The following is a 19,257-nucleotide window of genomic DNA, read 5'->3' on the forward strand; positions in this document are numbered from 1 at the left end:
GATTCTAAGGACATTTTATACTTTTGAGGAATATTAGTTACTAAGATTATTACCATTGATCTACATTAGAACCTTAAATAAATTATCATTGACATCTTTTTTAATAAAGTGCCAAATATCAACTGTATTGATTATGAACCTTACCTTGAAGAAATATTTATTAAACTATGTGAAGTACTCCAGTAGCTTTCTTAAACAAAACAAAATGGTACCCCCATGTCTCTACGTGAAGACGCCACATGGAATTACAGTATATCTTCTCCTGTTCTGTCCAAGCAACCACATGAAATGCTAAGAACTTAAAATACATAATGTTCTTTTGCACTAATGGGAATTTCTTAATGCACTGAAAGATTTCAGCCTTAAAACTATCTTTCCTTGGGCAAGAATATATTCTTAAAGAACTCAGGAACATCTTAAGAGATGCAGATGTTGAATGTTGTATCTCCTCTTCCCTCTGGTATATTTTTGGCATGTATCTTCTGTTGTTTCTTTAAAAGTTGCTTTTGAATATCTCTTTTAATTGTTGTACGTCATTGTTTTAGCTATTTACTCACTTGCAGGCAACGTCTTGGGCATGCTTTTTGTTGGATCTTGGTTTCTCTTTATCTGGTGACAGTGGTTGAAGTAAAGGAATTTTTAAAGTAAGATTAAATAACAATACTTAGTACTTATAGCAGACATAAAATATTATCTGACAGACTTTTTATACTGGTGTATTTTAAAAGTATCTTTTTATCTTCTCCCTTTTTTGATTTTGTTGGGTGATGTTTTTCATAAGTACAGAAAAACATTGAACAATTTAATTGTGTAATTCATCTTCATGTCTGTGAATATTAGATACCAGTATCATAAAATTTGATTAATTATGCAAATATCCTTATAAAATACCTAGTCCCCTAGGTGATTACTAAATGAGTTTCTTTTGGCTAAGAATCTAAAATGCTTTTTAAGAAACCAAAATGTAGTTTCTTTTTGCAATGTGTTTCTGTACTAGTATTTGAACTCTGAAGTATCTAATGGTTTTTGAATCCACTCTAATATAATGGTGTAACATTGGAAAGATCTGTCTCAGGGGACCCTTAAATTTACCCTTCCTCAGAGCAGACAGTTTTATAGCCCTCAGTATTAAGATTCAGACCGCAAGCTCAGCAGGAGTCAATAGATCAGTCAGAGTGGAGCCTCGCTGAACAAACCTGAAATCAGAATGATCAAACATTGAATCATGACTTTATAGTAAGGAATGCCTCCGAAGTAATTGTCACATTTGCTTGTAGTAACCTTTATAAAATACCCATGCTTGAAAATGACATTTTTAATGCTTCCTCCTCTAAAACACTGTCACAATCTTAAAATTGGAAACATTACCAGAATGGCCATTGTCTGGTGAAGTAGAAGTGCTGCATCATGGATTGAAACCATTCTCGGCTTTGCCCTATGAATCGTATTTTTTTTTTAATTTCAGCTTTATTTTACTAATTTTTTTAAATTTAATTTAGATTCATTGAGTACATATTCAGATTTGTTACATGGGTGTATTGCGTGATGCTGAGGTCTGGGTGTCTAACGATCCCATCGCCCAAGGTAGTGACCATAGTACCTGGTGAGTCATTTTTCAACCCTTGTCCCTCTCCTTCCCTCCCCGCTTTTGAAATCCCCAGTGTCTATCGTTCCCATCCTTGGGTCTGTGTGTACCAAATGTTTAGCTCCCACATATAAGTGAGAACAAGCAGTATCTGGGTTTCTTTAGCTTATTTTACTTCCGAAGAAAAGGATTTATGAGGGGCTACCATAGAGAAAAGGAATAATGACAATTTTCTTTCCTGTTGCTCTTCCCTCTGCCATTTCTTCTCTCTGGTATTTTCTTTGCAGGTCTGTGTTGTGCCAAGAGTAGATATTGTTTGTTTTCCACTTTTTTTTTTTTTTTTTAACCATTGGTTTTGGTGCTGTTGACTTAGGTTGTGTCCTACAGGGATCTTGGCTATAGTGAGCCTTTCAGGGCCTCACATGGCCCCTCACAGAGGTCTGTGTGTTCCATGTCTGTGCTGTATTTTGCAGGGGAGGCAGTGTAATAGGCTAAGATGGTGCTTGGCTTCTTACACATATAAAACATGTCATGTAACCTCTACTGTAACCTCTACCACCTTGGTTTCCTTATCTGTGAAATGGGGAGAAATAATCACATATACCTCCTAGAGTTCTGAGATGTAAATAAGATCATCTGTGGAAGTGCTGAACACATGGTATTTGGTGTCAAGTCAGCTTTCAAAGGTTATTTTTACTATTGTCTTTACCATCCCACCATCACCAACACTGCTGTTGCTGCTACTACTACTAATGGCACTTCTATTATTTTAATGCAACAAGGTCTTTTCCAAGAAGAAATTCCTCTCTTGTTGTAGAGCATGGGTGATGGGAGACAGGGGACCTTGGGACCATACAGATGGTGCAGATCTACTTTCTTATGCCACTTCATAAGGGTAGACTCTAGTTTGAGCTAATCATGTGCTTTAAATTGCTGCATTGCGGCATAGGGAAGCATTCAGCCATATTTGTTTTCCAGGATTTGCATGGTAGGAGTTTGGCAGTCCTTCTTTCTGGTGGTCTGTGGCACCCAATCATTTGCCATAAAAATGCTTTTCCAGGTTCTGCCTCTTTTCATCTACACTTACTGAGTTGTGGAAATTTTTAGAGAGTTTCTTATTCTGAAATAACACTATTAATATTCAGCCAGTGTATCAAGTGGATACAATGTGCCAGACTGTGAACCCTCTGGGGTGGATAAGCCTGCTGGTCCCTGGTCTTGAAGAGCTCTCAGTGCATTGGTGGAGACAGGTAAACAGGTGAGCAGGACATATGCGGGAAAAGGACAAATTCTTTTTCAAAGTTCATCTGAACGAGATCTCTTTTTCTCAGAGTCCTTGATTCCCCATAAGAAAACACCAAACCAACAATTTTGAGTGCTGTTGCCTCCAAGACTCCTGATAGAAATGTTAAGAGGATTTGAAACTTATCAAGGATAGAACTAGGTGTAGCAGAAGGTCTCAGGCTTTAGAAAACAATGCATTGCAGCTTTGGGGAAAAAGTCCTTGGAGTTTTTTTTATTAGAGTATATGAAGTATGGATTCATGCATAAGACTAAAATATTATGTTAAGAGAATTTTAAGATAGGAAAATAAATTGTGAGCATGGGTAATAAGATAAAGCTTTGAGCATGCAAGCATCCAGACTCCAATTAGTCCCTGACCAGCCCCCGACCCAGGAGACAGTTAACTGTCCAGGGACCAGGAAGAGAGGATCCTTTAGAGGTCCTTGACTCTGAGCAAAGTTATGAGAATAAGGCCACTTCTGTGGAGCCCCCGTGGGTAACGATCATCCTGTGTAAGTTGAAGATAGTAACTAATTGCTGCTGCTGCTGGAACCTGGCCTTGCTGAACTTGATGGACCTCCTTGAACCTCAGAGCAGGGGGTCACAAACCAGGACTTGTTGGACCAAACATTGACCACTGACATGCTTTGTTCACACACAGCTTTACTAGTGGAGCCTGTCTAAACTTTCTGCCCTCTGTTCTTTGAGACAATGGAAGCTGTAGCAACACTGGCTTGCATTCCTGCATAACCATAAGAGGTTGCTTTCCAGTTCCAGTTGCTTCCTTGCACCATAGCAACTCCCTCAGTCCCCAGGGCTCCCTCTTGTCCCACACCTGCAGTTGCTTTGCTGACTCACACCAGTTGCTTGACCCACATAGGCATTTCAATTCACTACTCCTGGCCTAGAAAATTCCAGAGAGAAGGAGAATAGCCGTGGTTCCTGAGGGAGAAGGACTGTGCTACCCTTGGGACTAGGATGCCTCTGTCTAATGCTCCCTGATGTAGTGGGCAGTCCCCAGAGGAGAGGCTGAGAATCACTTTGGAACGATTAGACCATACAGAGCTGCGGCTCTCGATGGGAGGATGTGTGGAAAAGGCTGATGACCAGCAATTAGGTGTGAAGTCTTTTTATTCTGTGCCTGCTCTGTAGACCCCGAAGCCTTAGATGTCCTCTCCTCTGAATCCTCCCAGTGCCAGGCTTAGATGGATCTACTACCTGCCTCATCATCTGGGTACCATCCCAGGAGCTTCCTGCTTGGCCTAGGCTGATGAGAAAGGCTACAGTGGGCTTTGCAGAATGTAAAGGGTTCAGATTGTCAGAAGAGTTGGAGAGAACATTCCAGAAGGGCGGAACTACAGAGCAAACAACCAGAAGTGGGATTAAATGTGCCATGTGGAAGGAACATTTGGGGACTGACAAGAGCAGAGGAACGAGTGGAAATAAAGTCACGGGTCTACTCAATCTGCCCTTGAATGCTAGGTGAACACTCTGGGGGCTTATACCTAGAGAAACCAGTCATTGTTAATTTTAAATCGAGGGGTAGCCTGAAGAGTGTTGATGATGAGGGAGCTGAGTATGGTATAGGTTGAAATAGTGAGAGATAAGAGGTGGAGGAGCCATTGGAAGGTGGTGACTTCAGTCACCTTGGATTTCTTAGATGCTGGTAATGGCAGGAGAGTGGAGAGACAGGGATGAGTCAGAGACACCAAACACAAAACAAACAAACAACCCAAGAAAACCTTTTTTCTTATTGCACAAGCAGTATGTTTTTAATGTAGGAACTATAAATAGTCAAAAGTTTTAAATGAAACAGTCAATCCGAGTACCCAGAACCCTGAGGGTTACTTGTTGTTGCTATCCGGGGGAATAGCTTTCTAGATAATTTTTTCTATGCATGGGTTATATCCATCTTTAATAAAAGTATGGTTGTCCAGCTTAATTTTCTAATGTATAAGTCCATCTTTAGCTTTGTTCCACATCAATAAACATTCATGTACAAAACTTTAATCACTATTTCATTGGCTGTTCATTATTCATCATGATTTATCTCTGCCAGCCAATTAAGATCCTTTCCATTTTTGGCTAAACAGTGGAATAAATATTTAATGTGGATATCCTTATTGATTTGATTGAGCCATTTTGAACAGATTGACAGGAATCAAAGATGGATGCCTTCTTTGTCCTTCGTATCCAGTGATAACTCAACATTTGGAGCCTGAAGGATTTGGGGCATGATGGTAATGTTACTGAAATAAATTAGAAAATATGGAAAAAAGAAGGATTGAGTTGTAAAGGAAGTCCGTAAACTCAGTAGTAAAGAAATTTTTGCTGCTATAGGTGACAGTAATCCCTGTTAATAGTTGCTTGAAATTTTTATTTTTTTCTCATAGAGCAAGAGGTTAGAGGCTGGTGAATGCTGACATTTGTTCAGCTGCTCCACAATATCATCAGACTCAAGCTGCCTCTTTCTTTATGCTCCTCCATGTTTTGCCTGTTGGCTTGTTGCCTCATATGCTAAGATAGCTGCTGTTGCTTCTGACATCAGAACCATGTTCCAGCTAGGAACAAGGTGGAGTAGTGATGGCTGCTTGTATCCTTTTTATAAAGAAAACAAAAGCATATCCAGAAGATCTTGCCTCTGACCCACCCACCTCCCTACTTCTCACTGACAGGACTGAGTGTCATGGCCACCCCTAATTGCAAAGGAGGTTGGGAAAGAAGGAAGTTGAATTGCCAGACTGACTTGCACTATTGCCTGAGGTTTGGCCTGAGTTTGAGTTCTGCTAACAAGCCACAAGAAAGTGGGTAGTGTCCGGTAAGCAATTAACAGTGTCTGTGTGTTATGCTTTGAGAAATTGAGTTCCTGGGCATTCATGAGGTTTTGTTGGGGCAGTAAAGAACCCCTGATATCTGGGCCGAGGATCCATAATAAAAGAGAAAATTAGAGTGATTGTTGCAGAACCATAGAGGGAACAGAGGTTGCCTAATCAGACACATAAAAGTTAAATAACAGATTGTTCCATTTGAAGGAGAAAACCCTATGAGAAGTGAGAAGAACTATGCTTTACTACATTTTACATAGATGGTTTCATTTAATTCATGTAATTTTCCTACTGAGAACCTAGTCATTCTACAAATATTTATTGAATGTTTACTATATGCCAGCCACTGAGCTAGGCACTGGGAATACAGTGGTGAGTAAAACAGGCAAAGCCTCTTCAATGCTGAGCTCACAGGTTAGTGAAGGAGGTAAAAAAAAAATAACCAGAGGGGCACGTAACAAATAATGTCAGGTAGAAATAAGCACAGCAAGAAAACTTATAGCTAAACAAGGGGATAGAGAGAGCAAGAGAGGTGTATCTCCAACACCACGAAGCAATTTCTCTTGTCACCATTTTATTGCCAAGGATGCTGAGGCAGGCCAGCTAGAATCCCAAGTGACCAGGTGGTATTCGGCAGAACCTTGCTTATGATCTAGGTTGGACTCCGAAGCACGTGCTTGGGAATATGTCATGCAGCTGGGAATTGGGGAAACATTTAGTGTCTGCATCTAAGTGGAGAGCTGGAGTCTCTCATGGGACTCGGTGAGAAGAATTTTTCAGCTCTGTACCATAAAGCTCTTTGGAGTTTTATCTTTGCTCTACATCAGGAACAGTCAATGCGTGATTTTTACCATGACTTCTTGGTCTCTGCTGGCCAAGTGTGGTTGTTCAAACAAAAGGACTGTACCCCACCATGCCATGAGCCATGTGGGACATACCGGCACCTGCTTTGTGTGCAAGCTGGAGGGATGATTGAAAAGAGCACAGGCTCTGGAGTCCAACTGATTGGGTTTGCACACTTACTCTCCCACTTGTTGGTGCATAAACATGGGCAAGTTAGCCTCTATGGGACTGAGTTTACCCACCTGCAGAGTTTCTACTGTGTTGTAGTGGAGAGCATGTGAGATAAGGCAGATAATGCGAGCACAGGAAATGCTTAAAAAATGCTGTGTTGTTTTTGTTGGTAGCATTTAGAAACTCTGCATTATTTTTTGTTATGCTCACATTGCAGAGCTAGCCTCAGAAAGACATGCTTTTCCATGCAGAAGTCTCAAATTCACAGGTTTATAAATTGTGAACAGCCTGGTGACATGATAAGGCACTGTGTTCCCCTGATGGCATATTTCTGAAGCACAGCATGCTCAAAATTTTATCTTCCCGTGTTACATGCTTTTGCAGACAGCACAATATGGAACCAGTCAGGCTCCTAATTATGACAGCAGTCCAGAGCCAGAATCCAGTCATCCAGTTGACAAAGGACTTGGTACAGAGAACAGTGACCAGCTGTTCCCCATCTCCAGTGAGCAGCGAGTAAGAGGAAATGGGTTTAAGCTGCATGAAGGATTTGGGTTATTTATGGCAGAATTTCCTGACCGTGAAGGTTGCTCAACATTAGGACTGGATTACAGAGAGAGGGTGTAGAATTCCCGCCTGTGGAGATTCCGAAAACATGTTCTTGTTTGCAAGATGACTACAGATGCTGCCTTCCCACTGTGCGTTCTGTCTTGTCTCTCTCCCTTTCTACCCATCTGGTCCTTGAAACCAAATGAACCTTCTCCAAGACATTGAGGGTGGGGCTGCTATGTGGAGAAGGGAAAAGGGCTCACAGTTAACTGGTCAGAACATCATCCACTTTTTGACATTTTGATTGCAGGCTTTGGCATTTTGGGTGAGGACACACAAACACAAATTCATTTAGTTAACCTAGGACTGAAAAGCCCACCTGGGCCAGGTAAAAAACAAAAATGGTCAGGTTTACAACTTTGATGAACTTGGAGAACACGTGCCCCATCCTAAGGACGCAGCCTTTACTCAGGTCAGCCAATTTTTTTTTTTTTTTTTTTTTGAGACGGAGTCTCACTCTGTCACCCAGGCTGGAGTGCAGTGGTGCGATCTCAACTCACTGCAACCTCTGCCTCCCAAGTTCAAGTGATTCTCCTGCCTCAGCCTCCCAAGTAGCTGGGACTATAGGCACCTGCCACCACACCCGGCTAATTTTTTGTATTTCTAGTAGAGATGGGGTTTCACCATGTTAGCTGATTCTTATCACAAGGAATGTGGGAATGCACACTGCTGCCAAGCTGATTTTCAAGAGCAGTATGAAATCTGGGGAATTTTAAAATTCTGGCAACTAATTTTCTAAAAGCCAGTTATGTGTGTACCAAGGGGAATGTAGATCTGTGGGTCATAATTCCATGTGCAGGGTGCTTGTTTGTGACTTCTGATCTGTGAGGTCACCTTGGTCCATTGGCCCTGCTAGCAATTATGGGAATGAGCATCTCTCCAAGTTCAGACATGGGTTTGAGGTGGCAGAATTTGTCTTTTAAAATGGAAAACCTCTATATTTATATTTATGAGCTGAACCATAAGAAATTGACATTTTTGTGTATCAACAATAATCAAATATTGTCAATTTCATGTGCTTCAATCTAAAAGGAATCATCCACTTAAGAGAAACTAGAATATGAAATATGGACTGTGTTCTGTCCTGCAGCATCAAACATTTCTGCCTCCTCTGAGACGAAGAAAGCACTCACTCACTGTTCCAGCACTCCACGTTATTTACTAGCAGACCATGCCTGGCAGATGGAGGTGACATCAGCTATTGCCTGAGTAACATCCATCTTCTCATTTGCACCAAGCAGCTTAAAGAGTCTGCCCTTCCTGGGACTAATGGCTTTAACATTGTTGAAGCTCCTTTTAGCAGCAGCATAGCCATTTGTGGAAATTTTCCAAATAATCATCTTTCTCTTCTTTTATCTTTCCTTCCATCAATTAGTTATAGGCTATCATTTTCTACAGATATTGTTAGTTTCTATAGATATCATTGCAGAAATCAACTGGACATAGCTGAGGATGAAACAGTTGTTACCCTCAGGTAGGTGGACAGACTCTACCTCCAAAAGCAGTAAGATGGGTTTCATCCAGGATCTGCAACTTCAGTGATTCAGGTGTGAATCGAATTGCTTACTGATGGTGCATTCTCTTAAACAAAAAGGTGCATTGAGAGACACAGCTGGCAGATGACCTAATGGGAACCTGGAGGGGAGGTTCTACCTCGGATGCCACATCTTCCCTGCCACTCCCAGACCAAATCCTGGGGTTTGAAAAGGGGGTTGGTACCAAACCTTTGCCATGTTTGAGAGAAAGACAGGAAGACAGCCTCACTTTTCTCACTGGCTTTCCCATGCATCCTAGAACTCAAATTCTGATGAAAGCATTTCTTTAGTTCCAAGAGCTCTCCGGATGAATAGGGTAATGGGTTTCTTTTTATTTTCTGCATCTTTTTTTTAACTATTTAATGTTTACTTCATATTGATTTATAAACAACAACCTCTTTGTGAATTTCCTTCATAATATAGAAAATGTATTTTGACCAAATGTATAATGCATTTTTGTTGTCTTAATTAACTGGAATTCCAACATTCCCTTCCCCCATTTCTTTGCTTTTAATGAAAAGTAGCAAATGAATAAAAACCATACAAAAAGAAAAAAAAAAAACTGCAATCAGAGACTTAACCAAAGAAAACTCCCCACTAAAACCAAACTTCCCAGAAACAATTTTCAAAGTTCCTATGAAATCAATCATCTGGAGGGATATTTTAAAGGGAAAAAAGTGCTCTGTAAAATGATTAGCTTAGTTTCTTCATGCGACCTAAAAAAGGGCAGGTGGATGTAATCAACTTCTCACCCCATTGATGGCGAATACTTTGAAAGTCATATTAATCATTTAGAAAGTATGTGACCACACATGAGACACTCCAGCTGCCTCTTTGTCTGGTCTCATAAGTGTGTACAGAATTATTTTGATGTGCCCAAGGCACCTAAACCATACACGCTCTGTGTGGCTGACTGAGAAACTGCAGAGCAGATGTCTGAAGGGCTGATGTGCTGAGCCCTGGGCTGTGTCGTGAGGCACAGCCATCTCCAGCTAGCCTTGCTTTTATCCGCCACTTGCTAGACTTTCCCACTGACCACAGGCTCCCCGCAGCTTTGTGCCTCGGTTTATAGATTGATGGCAATGCGAGGGGACTGAAAGTAAAGGAAGATAAGTATCAAACTCTTAATCAAAGGAAGGAAGAGAAGGGAAAAGATCTATAAATTCAAAAATATTTTTTCATGTTTGCTGAGCATGGTAGCAGAGATACATGGAAACTCATGGCCTAGCAGTTGTTTAATGCTGATGGGTGGAGTAATCATCATTATTATTATCAACAAGAACTTTTATTTACTCAGCACTTTCTGTATGTCAGGCACTGTCTAAATGCTTCTCATGCATCGATGCATTTAATGTTCACAGCTCTGTAAAGTAAGTACAGTTGACTCTTGAGCAACATGGATTTGAACTGTTTGGGATCACTAATAATAGATTTTCTTTTTTTTTCACATCAATTTGTACTTTTATTTCTTATTCTTGAGGTTAGATTCTAAACCCTAAAGATATCCAAACTGTATTAGATCTACTTATCTATAGCCAGAGACAGCTTCTATCATGTTGTCCTTAGCAGCCAAGGTTATTAAAATGTCTTTTCTCCAGGAAGATCCAATAGGAAAAAAGAAAGAAACCTCTCTGATTAGGCTTCAACCATACCCCACCCTCCATCAAATTGACTGGATAGGCATAATGGAAACCAGAACATGTGGTTTCCAAAAAAGAAAAATCCTATGAGGGAGGGGAGAGGAAGGATTCAGCCAGTGCCCAGAGTCAAATTGAGTAATATCAATTTCACTCTCCTTCACAGATCTTCAAGTTGTATGTTCGTGGAGTAGTTTAGGAATAAATCCATGGTTTGTGGAGTACTAAAATACCTAGTTGTCTGCTTTATTACGTTATGGCTTTCCCCAGCAGTTTCCAAGGCAAACTGGCAGGAGAATTTGGCTGGAACTACATGCAAGACTGTAGAGATTCCTCTCCACAGTTACAGAAGGGACTGTTCCAGGCCTGATTGTTCCAGAACTGGGTGCACCAGGTCTGAGTGTTCCAGGAGTAGTTGCTCCAGGACTGGATGTTCAGGCCGTGGTTGCTCCAGCTTGAATTGCTCCAGGTCTGGTTGCTCCACATTGGAAGGTTTCCAGTCGTGTTCACCAGGCATTCCTGGTGGTAAGAAGAGTAGAGGCTGGGGTAGGTAGGTGCTGAGGCCTGAGTCACACCATTGCTATTCTGTGGCCAGTTGTTTTTCTGCCACCTCTTAGATTTCATTCTCTGGTTCTGGAACCAGGTCTTCACCTGTTTGTAGCTAAGGTTCAGGATATTGGAAAGTTCTTGCATCTGTTGAAGGCTGAGGTATTTCTGTCTCTGAAATCTATCATTGAGTACACACAGCTGGGTGGAAGAGAACACAGTTCTGGTCTTCTGTTTCTTGACCGGGACCTTGTCTTCCTTCTTTCGTGGCGCTATTCTCTGCAGCAGTGGGCTGTTTGCCTTTGGGACGGGTAGGAGAATCAGGACTATCCTGAATATGCAGATCCATGGAGGAAGGAAGAGGAGAGACAGTCTCAGTGTGAGGCATCTCAGCAGGAGACATTTGCAAGGATGGATAGTTTTCTTCAGGCCCACAAATGACAGGCATAGGTGAAGATTCTTTACAATCAGATGCTTTGAAGCCAGGCAGGTTTGGGGACAAGCTGGATTCACACTCATGTTATTACTGGGGAAGAGAAGTAAAAAATGTAAGAGCCGGACTGGAAAAAAGGCTAAGGCAGCATTAAGACTTTTCTGGAAGATCTTAGAGAAATATGACCTCCAGAAGTAAAAGTATCAAGAAGTTGGGATGAAGTGAGTCACCTCCACAACAACAGGAGGCAACCAGCTCAGTCCAGCAAAATGTCAATGACAGATTTTCTTCCACCTCTGCCACCCCTAAAACAGCAAAACCAACCCCTCCTTTTCCTCCTCCTCAGCCTACTCAACATGAAGACAAGGAAAAAAAAAAATGTGATGATCTACTTTCACTTAATCAATATTAAATATGTTTTCCTTATGATTTACTTAATAACATTTTCTTTTCTCTAGATTACTTTATTGTAAGAATACAGTATATAATGCATAGAACATATAAAATATATGTTGATTGACTGTTTATGTTATAAGGAAGGCTTCCAGTTAACAGTAGCCTATTAGTAGTCAAGCTTTTAGGGAACCAAATGTTATATGCAGATTTTTGACTGCACAGGGGTCAGCACCCCTAACCCGTGCATTGTTCAAGGGTCAACTGTATTTTATGTTATATAGTTGAGGAAACTGAGGCACAGCGAGATTAACTCACTTGTCCAGGGCCGCACAGCTAGTGAATAGTAAAGCCAGGATTGAAACCCAAGTCTTTATCAATAGTACTGACCTGCCTCTTTTGATAAGTGTGCTAGAGAACATCTGGTTTATTTCCAAAAGTGTAGATGCATTTTGTAATCTTTTTCTTTTGTTAACAATTACCATTTAATTTTCCTCTCTAGCAAGGAGGTCCTTTAGAATCCTTCAAAAATTTAAGCATTTTTACTTCATGATTTTTTTTTGCCAATACCAATCAGAAAATTTTCTCTCTAACCTGCAAGCATCTGAAGGTAAAGAGAGGAGAACCCGCTGGTGTTTATCTTTCTCAAAAAGATAACGGAAAATATGACTCAGGTGGCTCTTGAGAGATGCTGTTCCCATTGCTGATGTTCAGTGTTTTATATCTGCTGTCTGGATTTGACTTTGGAGAAAAGCATGCAAGGTGAAATGTGCTTACAACTCTCTGCCAAGGTGAAAACCTCAATACTATAATAGGAGAGCTTGGATGAGGAAGGAGTGAGTTCAGAGATAAATAACTTGACTCTATCTTGTGATAAATTCTGAAGTGGTCTGTTATGAAAGTCCCTTTCAGACCTGTGGGTCAAAGTAGATTTTCTTTAATGTGAACCACAGTGATTTCACAGATACAGTGTAATGGAGGACCAGAAACACACATAGACTTGTTCCTGGATAGCTGAGCTTCTTAGACTTGACAAGCAGGCTTCTGCTTGATTAGCTGAAAACTCAGGCAAGTGTGAGCCTCATTCCCTTCTCTGAAAATGAGGCAATTGGACCAAACAGTGGAGCTGTTAGAAAAAAAAAAAAAAGAACAGGCCAATTTGAACCTCACTCCAGATCTAGTAAATCAGGCTCCTGGAGCAGAGTCCAGGTATGTGTATTTTTCAAAGCTCCTTGGGTGTCATTAAGAACCCATAGATGGCTACTTTCTAACCAGAATGTGTGCTAATGGCGTGCTCCACTTTTATTTCTCTGTCTCTTCAGACAACAAGCATTTGTTGAATACTTACTGCGTGGTGGGCAGAACAACAGCCATTGTGTTGATGCCAGGAATTCTGCAGGAACAAGGTGCTCAGGGTCCTTGCCTTCAAGGAGCTTGAAGTCTAGTTTAGATGAAAAAAACTAACAGGTACAAGAGTAAGAGAATTAGGCTGGGCATGGTGGCATACATCTGTAATCCCAGCTACTTGGGAGGCCGAGGCAGGAGGATTGCTTGACCCCAAGAGTTCAAAACCAGCCTGGACAACATAGTGAGACCCCCCCACCACTCCAATCTCTTTAAAAAAAAAAGTTTAAGAGAATTTCAGATGGGCTACAAGCTATGAAGAAGATAGAACAGGGTTATGATGTGGAGCCAGGGAGTTGAGGGCTAGAGAAGGCATCTCTGAACGGAGATGTATAGGGGAGATGGAATCTCAGAGATGCGAAGGAGCCAACCAGGAGGAGAGTGTGCTTAGGACAAAGCTCAGGAGGCTGGAATGTGCAAGACATGCTCGAGTAAGAGGCAGTAAGCAAAGGCCAGAGTGGCTGGAACATAAAAAAGGAGAGGCAGGGAGGTAGGAGAGAGGAGCAGAGGTCAGATCTCAGTCCTTGACCATGGCTGTGCATTGGGACTTTATTCTGAGTGTGATTGGGAGCCATTGGAGGATGGAGATTGTTTTCAGAAATGAATTGATTCTTGATTTTCATTTGAATAAGACCATTTGGGCTGCTCTGTACGATACCTGACAAGGTGGTTATAAAATTATTACTTGATATTTGACTAATTAGGCTTTATTTTCTTAACTTGGGATATAACTCACATACAATGAAGTTTACTCTTCTAAAATGTAAAACTCGGCTAGGTGCAGTGGTTCATGCCTGTAATCCCAATGCTTTGGGAGCCCAGGAGTTTGATGCTTCAGTGAGCTATGATTGAACCACTGTGCTCCAGCCTGGGCAACAGAGCGAGACCCTGTTTCTACAAAAGTTTTTAAAAATTAAAAAATATTCCCCGGGTGTGGTGACATGTGTCTATAGTCGCAGCAACTTGGGAGGCTAAGGTGAGAGGATCGCTTGAGCCCAGGAGTTTGAGGCTATGGTGAGCTATGACTGTGCCACTACACTCCAGTCTAGGCAATAGAGCAAGACCCTGTCTCTAAAATAAATAAATAAATGTACAACTCAGAGGTTTTTAGTATATTCACAAAGCTGTGCAACCATCACTGTTATCTGCTTTTAGAATTTAAGAATAAATTGCTTTAATTTGCAAAAAATGTGATGGTATAGGAAATCATAGTACTGATCCTGGAGTAAATAAAAGAAAGCTTGGCTGGGATGATGGAGAAAACACTCAGACTCTCCCATTCCACACATCTAATGGAAATTTTGTGTGATGATGGACATGTTCTGTATTGCACCGTCCATATTGGGAGCCACCAGCCTCACATGGCTGTTGAGCACTTGAAATGCAACTGGTACTATTGAGGAACTGGATCTTTTATTTTGTTAAATTTAAATAGCCACATACGGATACCATATTGAACAGCACAGCTCTATGGCAGCTTACAAATTCATAGTCTTATCTGAGATCATTTTCCCCGTCTCTCCTACCTCCCCGGTGTCTAAAATGATTGAAATGTTGAAGCATATTTATTGTATTTATACCTAATCCTCAGTACAAAGAAAAAGCTGGAGAGTTCCCACAAGGAATCGAGATGACAAGAGGCATAAAGGATGGATGACAGATTCTAAGCATCTTCTGGGGTAGAATAGGATCTGAGTGGGAGTTAACCTGGTTGTCAACACATGGGTGACATCTGTATGCTCATGGAAGGCAAAGGCAAGTGATGACCTCAGCCCCAGCTTCACAACTCACAACGAATAAAAATAATTCCCAAAGCAGAATATTTTAAGAGGGCAATAAAGTAAGGTTATCTCTCCTGCTCCACTTGTGGGTTGCGTGTGACAATAGTAACAAAATCACCCTTTCTAGGATTATGTCCCTGAACTATTTAAGAAGCTTCAAAGCGCCATGAAAGACTCTAAACTCTCATGGTTAAACTCATTAAGCCCTACCCTCCCCAAGTTCCATTTAAGCTGTTTCTGTTATTTAAAAAGAAAAAAGAAAAAAAAAATCTTCAGAGCCTTGCATTTTTGTCTAGAGGATTTGCTTTTCCATCCTTCGTAAGTAGAAAAGTAGCCCAGGAGGAGCCTTAAGCTTTATTAATATTATAAAATATTCAGTGGTTTTTTTATTGTTCATTTCCCATTTTTTTTTTAACTACCATGTTTTGCAAATATGAGGCATACATGAAGGTAAACAAGTTTAAGATGTTTCTTGTCTTAAAACTTCCTGTATTATTTTGGAGCCAGAATAAATTCTTGGTATTTATTATGTACGATGTTATGAAAAGATGAGATGGCCTTTAATGTGTAAGGCCTATGCATTAATATTTGCCTATAAAATATGGCATGTTCCATAGAAGACCAGAAATACTCTCTTATTACCTGACAGATGTAGAAGGAAAAAAGCAATCAGGCGACCTCTAAAATTGCGAGCTTTTAAGGTAAACACAAATGTAGACTGAGATTCCATAGGTCAATATATTTAAACATTATTTGTTAAACTAAGAAACCATTAAATATAATGTTTTGGCCTCTTATCTTCACATCTGTGTCTTCATGTGACCTGGAAAGTTGGGTTCAAATTTAGAATTCTCGGCCTAGAGATTTACACTAAAAAGTAGCAAAGTAAGGGAGGCAGCCTGTCTACTGTCTAGGACTACAGAAGGGCTCTGTCTGGGTCTATGTTCCCGCATGAACAGCCATCCTCAACCAGGCCTCCAGTCTAGGGTAGTGCATGTCTGTGCTGTCCTCCACCCCAGGGAGGGTAGACCTGGGGCAGAGACCCGTGCAGGCCTGGGATGCAGGCTCAGGCATTTGGGTAGGAAATGCTGGGATTGCCAATGAATGATCTAGAGAATTGAGCATCTTCTCTCGCTTCATAGGGAAGGACATGGCTGGGGCAGGGTCAGAGCAGGGGGCCTAAATCAGAAAGTCCAGGATACGAACCCCAGTTACCTGGTTCTAGGAGCCAATGACCATTAAGTGTCTCTTTGTGTTTTTTGTTTTGTTTTTGTTTTTGTTTGTGATGGGGTCTTGCTGTGTGACTCAGCCCGGAGTGCAGTGGAGAGATCATGGCTCACTACGGCCTCAACCTCCCACTTAAGTGATCCTCCCACCTCAGCCTCCCAATTAGCTGGAACTACAGGCAAGTGCCACCATGCCTAGCTATTTTTTTTTTAATTTTTTGTAGAGATGGAGAGTCACTGCATTGGCCAGGCTGGCCTCAAACTTCTGGGTTCAAGTGATCCTCCTGCCACATCCTCCCAAAGTGTTGGGATTACAGGTGTGAGCCACCGTGCCTGGCCCAGTGCCTCTGTTGAAAGAAACTCTGCTCCTTAACATTCCCGTGATAACATTTCACCAAGCCAGGACAGCAGAGCAGTTACTTATTAGAGGGCTAAAATGTCCTATATTGTTTTAGAGCAAAAATAAGTTACTGATATTTATTATGTATGAAGTTATGAAAAGATGAGATGGCCTTTAATGCATCCTTAAGATCTGGCTCTACAGGTGGTCTCTTTTACAGTCAGAAGTTTTCAGTTTGCTATTTCCGAGGCTTCCGAGTGCTTTTAAATTTTTTCAAGCTTTATTGAAATACAGTTCACATGCCATGCAATTTACCTATGTTGTTCCTAGTATATTCTCAATTTAGTATATTGTGACCATCACCACAATCAATTTTAGAACATTTTCATCACCCCAAAAAGAAACCCATGCTCATTAGCAAGCATTCCCGTTTTCCTCACCTCACCCCCAGCCCAGCACAAGCACTAATTGACTTTGTCTCTCTAGTTTGCCTCTTCCTCACTGAGGGCTTTCGTACTTTTAAAGTGGTTTCCCTATACATGTGTACATATTAAGTAGGCCCAGATAGAATAGCAAAATCTCAATACATCCAGATATTTTGTTTTCTCAATAGATGTAGGTTAGTGCTTCTCAAACTTTAATGTGCAAGAGAATCACTCTAGAACCTGGTTAAAATTCCCACTGATTCTGCCAGTCTTGGGTAGGGCCTGAAATTCTGAATTTCTCTCAAGGAGTGCTGCTGCTTGTCTAAAAGACACACTTTTCTTTCTTTCTTTCTTTCTTTCTTTCTTTTTTTTTTTTTTTTTGAGACAGGGTCTCACTGTGACTCCTAGGCTGGAGTGCAGTGGCACAATCTTGGCTCACTGCAGCCTCCGCATCCCAGGCTCAAGTGATCCTCCCACCCCAACCTCCCAAGTAGCTAAGACTACAGGCACATGCCACCACACCTGGCTAATTTTTATATTTTTTGTAGGGACAACAGGGTTTTACCATTTTGGCCAGGCTGGTCTCAAACTCCTGAGCTCAAATGATCTGCCTGCCTCGGCCTCCCAAAGTGCTGAGATTATAGGCATGAGCCACCACATCTAGCATGGAAGCCACATTTTAAAGAACAAGGAAGGACACAGGATGCTGAAGTCATTATTTTAACCAAAGCAGCCTCCATTTCAGACAATGAACTGGTGTAGTATGGCAGAGTCCCATTATAGCATAGAAAGCATGAGGGGAGTGGTGTGTATGCATGCATGTGTGTGTGCGTGCATGGGCGTGTGTGTGTGTGTGTCTCAGAGAGATTGAGAGAGAGAGAGAGACAGAGATGGGCAGTGGGCAGAGGCTCCCGGAACATGAACCTCTATCTACCATTCTGAAATGAGGGCTGCGAGGACTTTGTACATTTCTTTTCTCCTTTCTGGCCTTCAACTCCATGCTCTTCCTGATTCACCATCCTCCTTGTAAAACAGAGATACTGCAGGTTGTTCAGCTTTGGTTCCCTTCTTTATCAAGACTGCAAAACTATGTTCCTCTGACCATCGCTGATGCACCAGGGTCATTGGTTCTGGTCACACAGCACTTTCTGGAAACTGCATTCTTGTGAAAAGAAATGAGAACCACATTTCCCACACTTTAATATTTTTGACAAGCTCTGTTTCCTTGGGCATAGGAACCACAGTCCCTGTTTTCAGAGCAGGAATCTGAAGCACGCGGCCCTCGGTGACGGGGCTCAGTCAAAACCCAGGGCCTCCGGGTTTGCTCGGGGTGGGCATTGCACAGCCTGTGGCATTCAGTTGCCATCCACAGAAGAAGGACTCACTTTCTCTGGGTTTTATCACGTTGTTTTTGTTCCAGTGGTTTCTTGCTAAATAACCGTATCATCAGATCCCACATGGCAGCACCAAGGCCAAACACAGAAACCAATTTTTATTCATCTTCCAGGATGGCCCATGAGACTTCCTGAGTACCCAGCTGTTATTTCAGATGTAAGGTGGGAGCACAGGGAGGCTCCAGTGGGGCTGCTGGGCTGTGGACGGCAGAGGCTGGGTTGTGTATAAAACCCCTGAGAACACGACATAAGTGGTTGAGCTTCATGGCAACATGTCTGTGACTTCTTCTTAAGATACATTTGAATCTGAAAAACAATGCAAAATTACTTAGAAAAGACAAGAATGTGAATCCACTGGTGACCGTTTACAGCAGCACATCTCTGATCATGGCACCTCTTGGCTCCAGCATTTTCAAAGGCTCCCTATTACCCAAGTGCTAAACCCAGCCTCCTTATTACGACCTCCAGGGCTCTCCTCTCTGGCTTTGGCCTCCACTTCTAGCTCTGCTGCCTACAACTCCCTTTATAAATCCCTCACACCCCGGCTGCTCTGTCGTGGACCATGTACTGTTTCAGGAACACGGTGCCTCACAGCTTCCATGCCTCTCCTCTTGCTGTTCCTTTCTGCTGGAATGTCCCTCTTTCCCTTCTCTGTTAAAACCTGAGTCTTCCTTCCAGGGTGAATTCCTTTCCTCTCCCTTCATGATGCCTTTTTAAAAAATCTCTTTAAATTAATTAAGCAATGGGATCTCACTCTGTTGCCCAGGCTGAAGTGCAGTGGCATGATAATAGCTCACTGCAGCCTTGAACCCCCGGGCTCAAACAC

General features: G+C 41.7%; 1 protein-coding gene and 1 pseudogene across 1 annotated transcript in view; one reads left to right on the plus strand and one right to left on the minus strand.

Annotated features, from left to right (window-relative positions):
* The window catches only part of SGPP2 (sphingosine-1-phosphate phosphatase 2), a 136,311-nt gene that overhangs the window by 17,702 nt on the left and 99,352 nt on the right, over positions 1-19,257 (plus strand). The window lies entirely within an intron of this gene.
* On the minus strand, positions 10,650-11,554 carry LOC101153679 (homeobox protein NANOG-like; annotated as a pseudogene).

This window comes from Gorilla gorilla, chromosome 11 (assembly GCF_029281585.2).
Source record: "Gorilla gorilla gorilla isolate KB3781 chromosome 11, NHGRI_mGorGor1-v2.1_pri, whole genome shotgun sequence".
NCBI lineage: Eukaryota > Metazoa > Chordata > Mammalia > Primates > Hominidae > Gorilla > Gorilla gorilla.